General features: G+C 40.2%; 1 protein-coding gene across 5 annotated transcripts in view; it reads left to right on the top strand.

Annotated features, from left to right (window-relative positions):
* Nucleotides 1-16,317, top strand: part of AFF3 (ALF transcription elongation factor 3) — a 243,119-nt gene that overhangs the window by 13,879 nt on the left and 212,923 nt on the right. The gene's annotated exons all lie outside the window — the stretch shown is intronic.

Raw genomic sequence — 16,317 nt, 5'->3', positions numbered from 1 at the left:
ATCTTCTAAACCACAGCTCTACTAGCCTCCTCCTTCTCTCGCCTCCTTCATCGTGATTGTTTTGCTCACTGCACCCCTCTGCTTTCCCGCTCCCACCTTCTTCCTCACCTCAGTTTGGCTCTGCCTTTCACCATCCCAACTGCTGCCTCTCAGTCCATTCATTGCCCCCATTTTTTTTCTTTCTTAAGCCCTACCTGCCCTTTCAACCTCGACTGTTCCTTGTGCCCATTCCTGTAGAAATTACTGCATTTCCAAGAAGCATTTGGCAGCGGCCAGAAAGCATTTCTAGAAATATCGTTAATGACTCCAGGTGGAAAGCGCTTCTTCCTCTTCGCCACCTTCCAAAGCGCTTGCAGTCCAAAGTCCGGAATGGGTCCAGTAGTTGGCAGCTGATGCCATCTAGCATATGGATTATTGCTCCCTAATTTTTCAGTCTGCATTTGTATTACTAGTACAAGAGTACTTGTGTCAGCCATGAAGATGGTGTGTGTGGTACTACTTTGTGCCACTATCAAGTGCCACTTCAGACTGTGCTGGTTTTTCTGTTGTATACGGCCTTTACAGTTTAATCTTTTTTATATGTGCTTCAAAAGACAGTTAAGTACATGCACGAGTTGAAATGAATGGAAATGGTTGTACTATGTTATATCTACGTTCTGGGTTTTGTTAAGGCCCACAGGTTTGTGTGCACATTACAGCTAGTTGGTTCTTTTTTCTCAGTTCAGATCAAAGCTGGTTTTCGGGAAGACGCATCAAAACACAGGATAGATATGGATTGCAGCTAATGTCGTGGACACCACTTCTCAAACCAGTGGTGGGAAATGAACTGGATGTAGAGTAAAAGGCAGTGTGCTCACAGCCACAATGTGTGTTAGTTTAAATTTTTGGTCGTGTGTATCTTAAGTCACCCATTGCTTGCTACAGGAGAGTTCTGTTCCTTCCCTGCTTGTCCTTCCTTTCAAAGGATGCTGTTCTGGTGCTCCTGTTACGCTTCGTGGAGTGTAGGAATTTGTATGATGGTGGCTGGATGATGATGAGACTGACTTTCTGGAAGAAGGGAAACCTTTGTAGTCTTATCTTTTGTTGTACTGGTATGTTTAAGAGTTGTCGAGTGGCCAGACTAGGACCTTGGAGGCCAGGGTTCAAATCCTCACTTGGCTATGAAGCTTACAGGGTGACCTTGGGCCAGTCAACCAACTTTTAGCCTAAACTTAATTCACAAGGTTGTTGTGAGGATAATATGGAGAGAGGGAAAACCACATGCCACCTTGAACTCCTTGGAGGAAAGATGGGATAGAAATGCAATAACAAAATAAATATGCAGTAATTCATTTCCTTAATGGTACACGTGATCTACTTTCTGTTGATATAGAATGTATGTAGTATTTGGTGATGCGTTTCTTCCCATAGAACATATATCAAAATGATCTGGGCAAACAAGCCTGATAGTGAATTTTCCCTTTTAAAAAAATGATATTGTGATCATGGCATGCATGCTTGTTTAATGTTGGATCTTTTAAACCCAGACAATGGCTGCAATCCTGCACCAGTTATATAGAACTAAAGCATTTATTTCAGAAGAAAACCCCTTGAACTCCTTGGAATTTTAAACAGCAAATGTAATACACAATATGTTACTAGCCTGAAAAGTTAGTCATTATAGCTTTCCTGATGGAAATACTGTGGCTAACATTATGTGTGTTTTTCATTGAGAAATACCCATTCTTGACTTACTGCTAAGCTATAATGATTACTCCTAGATTGTTTTCTGTTTTAAAACTCTCAGATCCTTATAGACTGTAAAATTTAGAGGGGTTTTTTTACTCAACAAGAAGAGGAAGGGATAATAATATTCAGGTTGTATTGCTTTCTGTGGTCAGAAAGGTGAGGGGAGAAGAAAAATTGAGGTGGCAATTCTATATCCACTTACCTGGGAATGAGTCCCACTGAACTCATTGGGACTTATTTTTAAGTAGACATTCATATAGGACTGTACTGTTAATTTCCTTTACAGTGGAAATTGTGTTCTTTGCAGACTGTATTTACTATTGAAAGTAACATAACAAAACTAGTCAGGAGGCTAGTTGAACTCGGAAAGTATCTAAACATAATTTGCTAAGTAGTCTTGGGTATTATCTGTCAGTAATTCAAATTGTTTGATGGTTCTTATGGATTTAAAATGATGCTGGTTGCCTTATGTGAATATCACGTATCTGCCTAGACAGCAACCCAATGGTGACACTTAATAGGCTATTGCTCATGATTGGTCTGCAAGTGTATTCAAAATTAGAGTCTCTTTGTATTTCATCTAATGTCACTGATTTTTCATGCCTTGTGCCTATTGTACTCTTTCATATATCACATAAAATCTATTAGTTTCATGATCACTCATCAGGTTATAGGTCACGGCACTGAATCACCCTATTTTGAACTGATCACTTTATCTTAGCTTTTACCACAAAAACAGTCAACATAGATGCAATACAGAGGTGTATGGTGTGAGTTACTTGGTTTGTTGTGGCAAGGCCTAAAGATAATTTATATTCCGCACTCAATTCTAAAATTGTCCAATAGATATATACATATGGTGTGATTTACCCTTTTATTAGAATCATAGAGTTGGAAGGGACCTCAAGAATCATCTCTCTAATCTATAGGCAGCTGTCCCATTCGGGGACTGAATCTGCAACCTTGGCAATATCAGCACCGCACAGTTGGGCTTGGCTTAATTGCTGATATTATATAAGCAGCATTTTATCACAAAACAGGTATCTTGATCAATGGTTTCAAGACTGCATACGTCAGAATAGTGACATGATAGTAATAGTACTGTCAGTGGATATTGTCCAGTAGGGCTGGGCATCATATCATCCAAAACTGTTTTGAAGTCCATATCGTGATATCAGTTTGATACTTCTTGACCAGGCAATATATTGCGAATGTGTGTGTTTGTGCACTCTCTCTCTGCAAAAATCACGATGCAGGAAAAACCATGAAGCCAGCCAATGCCTCTAACGTAGCTCCATCGTTATTTCAGTCATCGCGATACGTCCCTATCACGATGTTTAGCTGGTGATATATTACAATGTTGAAAACCAGATGTTGCCCAGTGGAATCTCGATATAATAGGGGCGGAGAACCATTTTCCTACGAAAGGCCACTGACTTTACAGGAAAAATAATTTTTGGGTCTGCAGTTCATCATGGAGTGCACTAGAAGAGCCCCTTTGTCTCTGCTATCCATGTCTCATTCTTCTCTTTCTCTCTCTGTACCACCCCATGCCTATACGCCACATGAAATCAGGCTGAGACGACATGTGCCCATAAGTCACAAGTTCCCCACCCCAGCTTGAAAGCACAGATACTGATAACTTTGCAGTTTCACCACAGGGCAGTCTGCATTGAGAAGCACAGGCTTGTTTGTGATTGCAGGAAGTGCATACATGCAACACTGTCTTTCCCTCCCAATGGTGAGCAATCTCTTGTTATTGAAATTTACAGGATTCCTGCCTCCCAGGATGTGCTCCCTCACCAAGATAAACGACATGGATCTAATTTTAGGCTCAATGGCTTTGACAGACTTTTGTTGTTTTTTAAGCACAGTTGCTGTCCATCCCCAAATATAAGATGGGAAAATACACACTTAGGCGAAAGTCATTTTGTGGCAGAGGACAACACTCTTAATGTCTTAATTTTCTGTGTGGCAAGAGCAAGCCTTATTGTGCTTTGGAATGTATTTATGATTATTGGGTACTTAAGCTAATGACAGAAGAGCTTAGAGCATTAGACGACTGCTTCACTTAAAAAGGAAAGCTGTCCAAATAGCAACCTTTTATAGTGCTTTGTAGTCATGCGTTTATGGAATACGGTGCGATTCTATATACATCTACTCACGCACACAGCTTTATTGCGGTCCATAGATCCATGTCTACTCATAAGTAAACCCCATTGAGTTCAAACCCCCATTGAGTTCCAGGTGGGTGACTGTAGGATGGCCTCCTCAGTCATTAGAATTATTTCTGGCCTCGTTAACAGTAGTTAAAATGTGATGAGGGAAACTAATAGCAACTGAAGAATTTTCAGTGTTGGTACACGCCACACAGGGATCAACTACATGGATATCTTGTTATGTAGCATACATCAATATTATTGAACGTGTCCATAACATGCACCATATTGCTTGATGTTCAAAATGTTGCTGATCCCATAGCTAGATAACTCCCATAGATGGCATGTTATTTCCCTGATAGGTTGCCAGTTGCAGAGTATTATGTAAAAATGAATTGATGCTGAAATGGCTGTGTTTTCCAGTTCTGCACAATGCATAAGATGAATGTTGTATTCCCAGCTGTATTATAATGATTTTAGATGCCTTTCCTTTGAGGAAAATCTATACTCGTAGTTCACTGTTGGGTAATGATGTAGTTAACGCTAAGTAATTGTTACAGCAATAAAATGCTTTATGCATTTCCTGTATGCATTTTTTTAAAGTGTATAATGTACAGTTTGTTTACAGTTAATTCACCACATTCTGCATTGACACACAACTAATATCTTAGTTGAAAAAGCGCTTTTACTATTTGGTTGCATCTTAAGTACACTTTACTACAGTTGTGCAAGCGCTTTAGAGAGTTGTTGCAAATCAGATTGAAATTCCAGACAAAATTGGTTTGAGGTTCTAGACAGAAATGTAATAGAAGCCTTGCTGTCTGAAGATTCCCTCTTGAATAAGGCTGCTGGTGCTTCCAGATGAGGGCTTAATACTGTAAATAGCTTCTTCGGATATTGAAAATGGGTCATTGGCAACATGTTTTGTTTTTTAAAAAACTTAGTGGATTTTCTTCTGAAAGGGTGAACTTAAAGATTAAATGGGGAAAGGTACAGGCTGGCATTTTTGAGGCCTACATTGTCATGTGGAAGCTTGCCTGCGTGAGGAAAGGAGCAGCCAGCATGGTAGGATTCTTGCATACCACTGCCCTCCTGACAGCAGCCCTGCTGCCACTTATTGGAACAGTGCAGAGGCACGGCAGGGTGGCAGCATGGTTGGGTCTGTATGGGAGCCTCCTGCATGAGCACCAAACACCTGGAATGAACCAGAGGCGGTTTTAGGGCAGTGTGACTGGTTTCCCCACACACTGAAAATTGTAATGTTCAACTAAGTACTAGAACAATCCTTACTAGTGAGCAAGCTCCACTGAACTTGGTAGAAGCTGTGTTTCGAGAAAATATGGGAAAGAATTGGGCAGCATGTATTTCTTTCTGAGTACGGCTTCTATCTAATGGATGTTAGAAACCTCTTGAGATAATCTTCTGCAGTAAGTAAAACTTCGGAGCGTATGAAAGCAAACATTAAAATTTTCTTAAATTGCTTCACTCTTTGCTGTAATCTCTCCTGCTTGTAATAACAGTTAGGATGTTATCTGCATGAGGCTTTTCTTTTTCTGGAATGCACATCCAATTGGTGTTTACCATCTGCAGCTTAAGCAAACCTATGTTAGTCTTTTGCATGACAGGATATCACAGTGGGGCCAACTGTCTGGGTTGCACATTACAGCAAGCCAAGGTTTATCCTAGGCTAAAGCTCATCATTAGTGAGGAGAGAGCTTAATTATAAGCCCAGATTTGGAAAATAGGCTAAGCCAAAAATTGGCTCAGCTCAGCATGGTGTGGCAGTAAAAAAGGAAGAACAATGTGGCTGTGAGCAGGATTCTCTCCAGAAGCCCACACATTTGTGTTGTTCTAGTAAGCCATGGCTTTGATTACTGCGGCATGTGAACCAGGCCACTTTATTAATAGACTGCATTCATATGTACTAATGCTAAACCATAGTTTTGTGCTGTACACAAGCAGAGGGGTGTGCTCACTTCCATGCAACTGAAAGGAGGACCCCAGCAAGGTTAATTTCATTTCCCATGATTCCTGTCTTGTTCTTTCAAACAACCTAGGGGCTGTGGTTTAAAACAAACTATGTTGAGTCAAACAAGGCAGCTTCACAACCTGCGGTTTGAATTTTGCTTGCTTTGAAACTAACTAGAGTTTGGTTCAAACCATTGTCTCTGGTTTGTTCCTAAGGACAAACCAGGAATCATGGGAAATCAAACAAACTATGGCAAAGTACTCCTCCAAAGGAGAGGGTTGAGGAAGCATGCAAGTCCGACCGGCACTTCATTCAGTCTTCTTTTTGCTTGTGTGTGTGTAGTACTAAATTGTGGTTTGGTATTATATGCAAACATGGCCCTATATCAGTTAAAAACGCTTTCAGAGATAAGGACCATATTGTTGTGTGGTTTGAAATAATAAATGCCAAATCTCTTTCTCTCTCAGGGTCTTGTTTTTCACATTTTTGTTTTGATGTTCAAGCACTTAAATTGCTACATAGGAACCTCATGTTTAGATCTTCTCAGCACTCCCTTAAAGCTGCTTTAGATTTTATGCACAATGATGTGATATAATTCTGCAGCGCAAATCATACTTAAAATGTTCCTTCTATGCAAAAAAGTTCCCTGCTTAGAGTAAAATTGCACATCAGGGGAGCTTCATGGCCGAGCATGGATCTGAACCTGACTTTCAGGAAAGTGACTGTACCACCATATATGCATGTTTGAAACATAATGTTTGTGATCTATAATGTCAGACTCTTCCCACATGTGCAAAGTTAACCTTGGCTAAAATCAAGTGTAACAAAGTTGGGAGTGCTAATAACTAGTGAGTATTTGTGTGCATAGGTGGTGCATAGGTGGGAATATCATTAGTCCAAATGTAGAATATACCTTGCTCAATGTGCAAATCTGCTGTAAGAGAATTATAATGGCAGATGTGACACAAATGATCAGTGGCCCCACCAATCTTAGCCAGCCTTCTTACAACCAGTCCCAAGAAAGGCAATGCCTGTCACCTTTCTCATTCTTAGTGTTGCCTTTGAATAAGTCAGTAGGGAGGAGGACAAGACAAAATTAGTTGGCCCTGCCTGTCATTGGTTGTGGTTCCTCCTATCATTAGATCCAGCTGCACCTACTATTGCCTTCCCTTCCTTTTGTGCCCCCAGTACCAATGGGTACCACCCATCACTGCCAGTGATAGAAGGTTAAAATGAAAACACTTTGAGTGAGTTGGAAACATAACAAGAATTGCTCACTTTTATTAGACTTACATACATTTTTTGTGGTAGAAAACCCTGTTGAATATACAGGTTCTTATTTCTGAGTAAATATGCATAGGATCAGGTTGTTAAAAGTGAATCAATTTAATTATCGGCTTTGGAAGAGAACTTCATTGAAGGACAGGCTGAAGCTGCCATAGATTGCAAAAAACTAAAAATAAAAATGGCTTTGGGAGCTTTTACCAACTCCTGTTGCTCAGCTGTCCTGGCTACAGGAAGCTGCTTTTTCTGGCTGACAGTAATATTAAAATATTAAAAGCACTTTTTTTTCAATCAAACACAAGTGAAAAATTCTTTCATATTAGTAATGGACATCATATTTGCCAGTGAAATGAAAGATGTTGTTTTAATGCTGTTAATGACTATAAAGCAGGAAAAGCAATGTCTAGCATGCTTCCTTGAGGCTATTAATTATTTACTTCCATCCTAGATATTTCCACGAGACTTTGCATCTTACAGATGTCTTCCTTTCCCCACTTTGTTTCTGTAACGCACAAATATTTGTTATTTGTTATTATTGAAAGGGCAATGCAGACTCCCTACTGAAGTTTTTGCAATGAATTTCAAACTTTATTTTTTACGTTTACTTTTGCTGTTCAAACCACTTCCCCAAGTGCTTAGTCACAATGGCAGAACGTATTCCATAGACAAGCCTTTTTAAACATGCAGTATAAACTAAAAAATATATAATTTATCCCAAGCCACAAATAAATTAGTCAAATTTCAATTTATAGCTCAAATATATACACATTTCACACTATTTTAAAAAAATCTATTTGAAGTACATAATTGATTTGGTAAGTCGCAGTTCAATCCTAACCATGTCTACTCAGAATTAAGTCCTATTAAGTTAATGGAGTTCACTCCCAGGTAAGTGCGTTTAGGACTGCAGCTGCAGTTAATCATTTTAACAGAGCGATAAAAACAAAAATAGCCACATATGTGTATAGATTTGATTAACTTGCTCATTCTTAGCTTATTACCTAAGCAATAGCTGCTGCATATTTTCCATCTGCTGACACTGATTTTTTTTATATAAAAAAAACCCTTTAGAATTTAATATGAGAATGCCCTTCATATAGAAAGCTGTATTATATCATAGATAAAAAGCGACAGGGAATTCCCCCAATTTTTATTTGTTGAGGGTTAACACATTAACAAATAAAAATTGGGGGAATTCCCTGTCACTTTTTATCTATGATATTATACAGTTCATGATGGCTGGGAGTTTGTTAAGAGGGAGATAGTAAAAGCACAACTTCAGGCAATACCAATGAGACGGAAACATGGAAGGTGCCTAAAGAAGCCAGGGTGGCTATCTAAAGAACTTTTAACTGAGTTAAGATTAAAAAAGGATGTGTACAAAAAATGGAAAAGGGGGGAAACCACCAAAGAGGAATTCAAACAAATAGCCAGCACGTGTAGACACAAAGTCAGAAAAGCTAAAGCACAGAATGAACTCAGGCTTGCTAGAGAGGTTAAAAGCAACAAAAAGGGCTTTTATGGGTATGTTCGTAGCAAAAGGAAGAACAAAGAAACAGTGGGGTCACTCAGAGGAGAAGATGGTGAAATGCAAACAGGGGACACAGAAAGGGCTGAACTCCTCAATGCCTTCTTTGCCTCAGTCTTCTCCGATAAAGAAAACAATGCCCGACCTGAAGAATTTGGAGCAAATGATTCAGCAGAGGAAACACAGCCCAGAATAACTAAGGAGATAGTACAAGAATACTTGGCTAGTTTAGATGTATTCAAGTCTCCAGGGCCAGATGAACTGCATCCAAGAGTATTAAAAGAACTGGCAGATGTGATCTCAGAACCACTGGCAGTCATCTTTGAGAATTTCTGGAGAACAGGCGAAGTCCCGGCAGACTGGAGGAGGGCAAATGTTGTCCCTGTTTTCAAAAAGGGGGAAAGAGAGGACCCAAATAATTACCGCCCAGTCAGTCTGACATCAATACCAGGGAAGATTCTGAAGCAGATCATTAAGCAAACAGTCTGTGAGCACCTAGAAAGGAATGCTGTGATCACCAATAGTCAGCATGGATTTCTGAAAAATAAGTCATGTCAGACTAACCTGATCTCGTTTTTTGACAGAATTGCAAGCCTGGTAGATGAAGGGAACGCAGTGGATGTAGCCTACCTTGATTTCAGCAAGGCATTTGACAAGGTGTCCCATGATATTCTTGTAAAGAAGCTGGTAAAATGCGGTCTTGACTATGCTACCACTCAGTGGATTTGTAACTGGCTGACTGACCGAACCCAAAGGGTGCTCATCAATGGTTCCTCTTCATCCTGGAGAAGAGTGACTAGTGGGGTGCCACAGGGTTCTGTCTTGGGCCCGGTCTTATTCAACATCTTTATCAACGACTTGGATGATGGACTCAAGGGCATCCTGATCAAATTTGCAGATGACACCAAACTGGGAGGGGTGGCTAACACCCCAGAGGACAGGATCACACTTCAAAACGACCTTGACAGATTAGAGAACTGGGCCAAAACAAACAAGATGAATTTTAACAGGGAGAAATGTAAAGTATTGCACTTGGGCAAAAAAAATGAGAGGCACAAATACAAGATGGGTGACACCTGGCTTGAGAGCAGTACATGTGAAAAGGATCTAGGAGTCTTGGTTGACCACAAACTTGACATGAGCCAACAGTGTGACGCGGCAGCTAAAAAAGCCAATGCAATTCTGGGCTGCATCAATAGGAGTATAGCATCTAGATCAAGGGAAGTAATAGTGCCACTGTATTCTGCTCTGGTCAGACCTCACCTGGAGTACTGTGTCCAGTTCTGGGCAGCACAGTTCAAGAAGGACACTGACAAACTGGAACGTGTCCAGAGGAGGGCAACCAAAATGGTCAAAGGCCTGGAAACGATGCCTTATGAGGAACGGCTAAGGGAGCTGGGCATGTTTAGCCTGGAGAAGAGGAGGCTAAGGGGTGATATGATAGCGATGTTCAAATATATAAAAGGATGTCACATAGAGGAGGGAGAAAGGTTGTTTTCTGCTGCTCCAGAGAATCGGACACGGAGCGATGGATCCAAACTACAAGAAAGAAGATTCCACCTAAACATTAGGAAGAACTTCCTGATAGTAAGAGCTGTTTGACAGTGGAATTTGCTGCCAAGGAGTGTGGTGGAGTCTCCTTCTTTGGAGGTCTTTAAGCAGAGGCTTGACAACCATATGTCAGGAGTGCTCTGATGGTGTTTCCTGCTTGGCAGGGGGTTGGACTCGATGGCCCTTGTGGTCTCTTCCAACTCTATGATTCTATGGAAGCACAGAGCAGAAACAATATCCTGTATGCACAAATATTTCTGTAAGCAAGATATATTCCTAAGAAAACATTTTGATCTAAACCGTTCTTCTTTTGCTGCTCCACTAACTGGCCATTGCATGTAGCCTAGAAGGAACTGCAGGTAATTTTCAGCACCGAGAGGCACAAAACATCTATAGCTCCAGAATTTTGTATTACAGTAGCTGACTTTCTTTACATATTAGAACTAATAGAAGGTGATTCAAGTTTAAAAGCTAATTCTGATTTAATCTTGAAGGATACAGAATGTAAACCTTTCATATTAAATAGTTGAATGCCTTAAAGCAATCAGTTACATACCCAGAATTAACAGCAAAATCTTGAAAGAAAGAAGCACCTCTTATATATTTCCTGACTATCATGTCGTGTGTGAGAAAGAGAATGCAATTGCTTGCTTGCTTACAAATGCATTAGGTCAAGTCCTTAGTCTTGTGTTCACAGCAAACAGACACTAGGAAATCTATGTAATATAAATGTCTGGCTGTAGGAGATTCCATACAAGCTGATTACTAAATGACAGACTCATGATTCACAATGCACCAAATTCCTTTAATTATTTCGTAGTCTTATATCCCCTTGTTTTATGAAACAGTCAAATAAATGCTTCCGTCTTAATTGATAGTAAGGCAGAGCCTGCTGCCTAAGGATCTCTAAATTTCTTTTCAGAAATAAAACCATGGTGCAATTGAGGACATTCCTGATTTGGTTTTGTGAAGGTTTCCAATTTGTTGGACAGCTCTTAATTTAGCATTGGCAGACAGAGACTACTGCTGTCAGAATGTATTTTATTGACACTTTGTTAGCTGTGCTCTCTCCTGACCTTTGACGAAAAGCCACAGCTGCCATATCTCCTCCAGGCCCCAGTGAAAGAAAGGAAAGAAGGTATGCTTTTCTTTCTTGTTCTTAAAAGGGAAATGAACCAAAATAAGAAGCTTGTGAGTAATCAGAATTGTTACCGCACACAAGAAACTGAGGTTGTGTATACACAACATTTTATTCTAGAATCAGTGGAGACTGACTACTTGTTTTATTTATGTAACCCACGCACAGTCTGGATGCATTGCATATTTTTTGCCCGTGAAACTGGTTTTTGAGCAACCATTTTCATTCTGAAAATCATTGCAGTATGCATTAGCCCAGCAGAGTATCCATTTGAAAACATGAAAAGAGATACAGGCAGTCTTGGGAATGTGCATGTGTGTGGACACCTGGCCAATGACATTGTGGCTGTGTACATACCAAGACCACAATCACCGCTTCCTTCTTCATTCACCTGTGGCATGTGCAAGGAGCAAAAGGTGTGGGTAACAGACCCTCCAAGTGTCCCTATTTTATAAGGACAGTCCTGGATTTACAAAAGCCATCCCAGTTTCTGATTTGATCTTGGAATGTCCCACTTTTCCTTAGGGCATCCCCATGTTGGGCCATATGGTAGGGTGTCTCTAATTTCATCAGAGAAATGTTGGAGGGTATGGGATATCTTAATAAAGGGGAGAATTTTCAAATGCATATCAAGTAACCACACCCACCTTTGCGAAAAGCAGAATCTAGAATCAATCTACTTTGACAGTAGCATGTTGAGGATGAGCACGAACGATTCTGGGTTGTAATCTGAAGAGGCAAATGAGTTTCCATGTGATTTTCAGCATGTTTGTATCTGCTCTCTTGGTCAAACTCAGAGTATTGTGACCTGACCCCCATGTCTTCTCTATTCACACATGGGCATAGCCAAAATTTTTTTTGGGGGGGGGCAGCCAAAGTTGTTGAGCTTTCCTTGGGAAATCAAAGTCACAGGTAAAAATACCCCACGAACAGGACATTGCGGGGGGCAGGCTTCTGCTGGGGGGGGGTGTCAGGGCAGAATGTCAGATAATTGAGTACTTTCAATAATATTTGTGGATCTAACCTGCCCCCCTTGGTTATGCCCGTGTAAGCTAAAGGGACCCCTGGACCATTAGGTCCAGTCGTGACCGACTTTGGGGTTGCGGCGCTCATCTCGCTTTATTGGCCGTGGGAGCCGGCGTACAGCTTCTGGGTCATGTGGCCAGCATGACTAAGCCACTTCTGGCGAACCAGAGCAGCACACGGAAATGCCGTTTACCTTCCCACTGGAGCAGTACCTATTTATCTACTTGCACTTTGATGTGCTTTTGAACTGCTAGGTTGGCAGGAGCAGAGACCAAGGAACGGGAGCTCACCCCGTCGCAGGGATTCGAACCGCCAACCTTCTGATCGGCAAGTCCTAGGCTCTGTGGTTTACTCACAGCGCCACCTGCGTCCCGTATGCCCGTGTAGTCACATATAAAGTGGTGTTGTGGGAATCAAAAGGGGCCCTCAGGAAAAGTGCTTGGGGTGGCTGTGTACATGCTGGGAAAAGGGAGGCAGTAGCAGTACAGTTCAGCTCTCCTCTCCTGTGTTCATCTTTAGATGTAAAAACCAGACACCCCTCCCTTTTTTAACATGAATGACACAGACATGTTGCTGAGGCTTCAATCCTCTAGTTATCATGCAGCAAGCCCCACTGACCTCAGGGGGGTTTACTTCTGAGTAGGCATGGCTAGGACCTTACTGAAAAGCATCAGTCTTTATTACATGTCATAAAGGGGTACGTTGAATAGTCTGTCTTAGGAAACATGCCTAACACATAGTTTAGAGTGGAAATGCCTGGGATAATAACATAGGCAATGGTCTTTAGATTATGAAGTCTTCAGGGCACTTACATTTTTAATTAAATTCTTTAGTCAGTTAATTGTTTTTCTTTCAAATCATGTTTATATGTTTAAGATAAACATTACTGATTTAGTGCATATTATATGGGAGCATATTTAATCAAGATAATTTCCCTCACCTAATTAACACAAACACAGTATTTATTGTATCGAAAATAATCTTAAATATGTTGCCTGATCAAAAGATGTGTGAATTGTTTACTTTAATGCCATCAGCAGTCAACACCCTTTTCACAGGTGTCAAGTCTGATTAAAATCCAATTAAAATCTAAATTTTCAATCAGCAATTAATGAATTGCTTGATTAATAGATTAATTTAAACCCACTATTGCTTTCTGTGCTGCTTTAAACCTAGCCTGAAACAAGACATTCAAGGACCTTTGACAGTGAGGGAGGAAATGGAGTCTGGTATTGTGAATAAAAACTTCACTGCTTTATGAGGCTAGAACAATGTCGTTTCCTTTGGGAAATTAGTTTTCTCCCACATGTTGAAGAAGGACAAACAGAAAATTAAGGATGAGCTGCAGTAGATCAGAAATCACTTTCTACAGAACTCTGCACAAAGGAGCAAGTTCAAGATGTAGCCAGTTTATGGCGTCTTCAATAAACGCGTAATATTTAAATAGATAAGTAAGTGGTTTCTCAATAATCTTCCTTTAAAAACCCTCTAACCTCAACTGTTGCATTCTTCACTGTCTGAGTAACAGCTCCAACTTGCTTTACTATAGAGCAGGAGATTTTCAGTGCCCACCTCTTATTTTAATAGGTACACAACTAGTGAATGTCGGATCAGCTGATCATACATCTAAAACCACCTATGTAAGGAGTATCCAATGTACTACATTCCAGATGTTTTGCACTACAACTCCCATCAGCCCCCATCAGCATAGCCAATGGTCAGGGATGATGGGAGTTGTAGTCCCCATCTAGGCAGCACCAAGTTGGCTATTCCTCACCTGTATTCTCAGTCACAGCTAACACCACCAAGGGCTAGATCAAACATGATGTGATACAGGGCTCTAGTGCAACAATACTGCTTCTCCTCACTATGAGGGCTAGTTTATTTAAGACCAATCCTGCAGCAATACTTTCTCTCTGATGTGTGAGATTTCAATATGGGGTACTTTTCAAGCAAGAAACTCTCTCTTATCTGAAATATGAGATGGGATAATTGCATGACAAAACAGTACACTCCCCCCTCCCCCAAAGTACAGTGGTACCTTGGTTTAAGAACAGTACAGTTTAAGAATGATTTGGTTTACAAACTCCACCAAACCGGAAATAGTGTCTTGGTTTGAGAACTTTACCTCGGTCTAAGAACGGAATCCGAATGGTGGAAGGGCACTGGCAGCGGGAGGCCTCATTAGGGAAAGCACACCTCGGTTTAAGAACGGTTTTGGTTTAAGAACGGACTTCTGAAATGGATTAAGTTCGTAAACTGAGGTACCACTGTAACTAACTCCTTGAACCAGTTATGAGATGAAGACCACAAGGACCTATTTAGCACAGAACTCAGAGTGATGAATGGCTGCTTGTGCAGGCAATACTTGGAATAGATTAGATTAGATTAGATTAGATTAGATTAGATTAGATTAGATTTCTTTCCTGCTCTGTCCCAAGGCTTTTGGACATGTTATATAGCATTCTTATTTATCAAGAAAGTTTAAGTAAGCTAGACTGAGAGAGAGGAATTTGTCCAGGGATCTGCAAAACTGTGCAAAGGATTTAGCTTCCTTCCCCGTACTCAGAACTGGCTTTCTGCCTCCTGTACCACAAAAGCTATAGTTGGTTATAGCGACAGCGTGAAGCAATGGCTTATTTGGGCTGATTCTCATATATGTGGCATAGTTCCCTCTCACATCATTCCAAGGGGAGAATCTCCACAACCTGCTTAATAGTTAGTTTTCTACTATTCTGTATCCAGGGAGGCTCTGTGTTCAAACCAAAACCTGCCTATAATTTTGACATGGTTTGCATTTTTTGGTACAGAAAGTATTGGTTTAAAGTGTAGAGATGTTGTCTATTCTAAGTGATTCAAGAAGGTTCTGGAAGCTTCTCTGTGTGATACAAGCTGGTGCAAGCTGGAAGTTTCTACTCTGCCTAGAAAGGAGCAGAAGGTTCCTGACGTTTGGGTTATTCCTTCAGGAAAGCTAAGCTGGTTTAAACTGGTTCTGTTTCACTCAAGGTCATGCTGACTATAATGATAGGCCAGAAGGAGCCTGGGTCTCACTTTCTGTCTCTCCTTCTGGTGTAGTGTTCTGTACATAGTATGCTTAAGTGCTAAGGTTTTAGTCTTACTGTAAGTTTAAGTCTGCTGGATTTCTTATGGTCTGTGTTGATCATGAAGATGTATGAATTTGTGACCGTAAAGCTTGTTTACCTTCAGTAGTAAAAAAAAAGCTCTGCTGGATGAAGTTGATTGTCTTGGGTTTAATATTTTGAACCCTGCAATGTCTTTACTGTATATTTTTACTCTGCTAACTGTACGTTGGGTTCTGCTCTAGATCAGTATGGAGCAAAATCAATGACAAATTTTAGTTAGGTATGTAACTTTTTCCGGCTTCATATATAGTAAAGAAAATAGAATACGTGTGATAGACTGTATATCATGCAGCACATTCTTTTTTCTTTTTTTTTTAAATGATATTTATTAAGGTTTCCAAAACAAAAGTTACATATATAAAAAAAAAGAAAAATAGAAAAAAGAAAAAATACAAAATACAGAAAAAATAAAAAAGACTTAAAAAACAAATCAATCTTTCCATACCTTACATTTCATTTACTTGTTTCCCTGACCTCCTCACGCCTCCCTTTTTTTGTATTCCAGTTCAGTTACTTAATTCAGCAATTCCTTTCCCTCTTTGTTTTTATCTTAATCCTTTAACTTAATATATTATAGCTTTAGGTTCTCACCTGTTAACAATCCATTTTTACATACACCTTATAACATTGCTGCTAAAACCACTTAACTTCATTCTGACATCATTCTAACATTCATTAATTTTACAGTATTTCTGTAAATAGTCTTTAAATTTCTTCCAATCTTCTTCCACCGACTCTTCTCCCTGGTCTCGGATTCTGCCAGTCATTTCCGCCAATTCCATGTAGTCCAT

Source organism: Podarcis pityusensis, assembly GCF_964106645.2.
Source record: "Podarcis pityusensis genome assembly, chromosome: 4".
Classification (NCBI taxonomy): Eukaryota; Metazoa; Chordata; class Lepidosauria; order Squamata; family Lacertidae; genus Podarcis; species Podarcis pityusensis.
The sequence above is the reverse complement of the archived record's forward strand: the minus strand, read 5'-3'. Positions and strand labels throughout refer to the sequence as shown.